Source organism: Capra hircus, chromosome 26 (genome assembly GCF_001704415.2).
Source record: "Capra hircus breed San Clemente chromosome 26, ASM170441v1, whole genome shotgun sequence".
Lineage (NCBI taxonomy): Eukaryota > Metazoa > Chordata > Mammalia > Artiodactyla > Bovidae > Capra > Capra hircus.
The window spans coordinates 9008562-9009822 of NC_030833.1; the positions used below are offsets into that span (position 1 = coordinate 9008562).

The window sequence follows — 1261 nt, forward strand, 5'->3', positions numbered from 1 at the left end:
CCCAACTCCAGTACTCTTGCCTGGAAAATCCCATGGGCGGAGGAGCGTGGTGGGCTGCAGTCTATGGGGTCGCTAAGAGTCGGACATGACTGAGCGACTTCCCTTTCACTTTTCATTTTCATGCACTGGAGAAGGAAATGGCAACCCACTCCAGTGTTCTTGCCTGGAGAATCCCAGGGACGCGGAAGCCTGGTGGGCTGCTGTCTATGGGGTTGCATAGAGTCGGACACGACTGAAGTGACTTAGCAGCAGCAGCAGCCCCTTCTCTCAATACCTTACCCCTGGAGCCCACTCTGAGCCTGGCACACGGGGACATTCAACAATTATGTGCTCAGTGGATTCAAGTCCACAGCCTGAGACTTCCCTGGTGGTCCAGTGGCTAAGATTCTGTGTTGCCAATGCAGGGGGCCCAGGTTCAATCCCTGGTCAGGGAACTAGGCCCCACATGCTGCAACTAAGACACAGCTTAGCCAAACAAATAAACAAATATTATAAATAAATGAAGTCCACAGCCTCCCTGGACTTCATTTACTTATGACTCCTTTAGAAACTCTTGCTAACCTCTTAAATAACAGATGCTCATGTATGTCGCCCATTGGACTGGACCACAGGTTCCTCCAAGAAAGGACTATGTCTTATTGAATTGTATCCACTGCCCTGTCTACCACAGAGTATGTGCCCCATAAATAAGCAACTCCATGCCAATTATAGTCTTTAAACCAAGACTTTAAGTTTAAAAATAAATTTTAAGTTATTGAGGCAAATAAACTGAATTTATTCTTTAATTTTTACCAATCATCTGTCAATCTGCCTAGGATGGAAGCTGTTCCCAGGAATCAAGAATGTACGAAGCACTCACCCTGGTCCCTCAACGAGTCAGGGACGGAACATAACCAAAACCAGAAACAGAACAATTTTCCAAGATTATTTTTCACCCACTCAATTAGGTTGCCTTTTGAGAAAGCATTGGCCTTGGATGGTCTGTTTAATTAATGCCCTTTGTGTTAACTCCATTTGTTTCTGCTCAAACCACTCACCCCTGAGGGATGGAAAAATGTTCACTCTCAATTTTCTCCTTTGGAAACAAAAGGACACATTTCTTTGGAACTGTGTCTCCTTTAGAAAATTGAACCATGCTGAAACTCCAGTACTTTGGCCACCTCATGCGAAGAGTTGACTCATTGGAAAAGAACCTGATGCTGGGAGGGATTGGGGGCAGGAGGAGAAGGGGACAACAGAGGATGAGATGGCTGGATGGCAT

General features: G+C 45.8%; 1 non-coding gene across 1 annotated transcript; it reads left to right on the forward strand.

Moving 5' to 3' along the window:
- TRNAG-GCC lies at positions 362 to 434 on the forward strand. Its single transcript has one exon. It is a non-coding gene; the product is annotated as a tRNA-Gly (tRNA).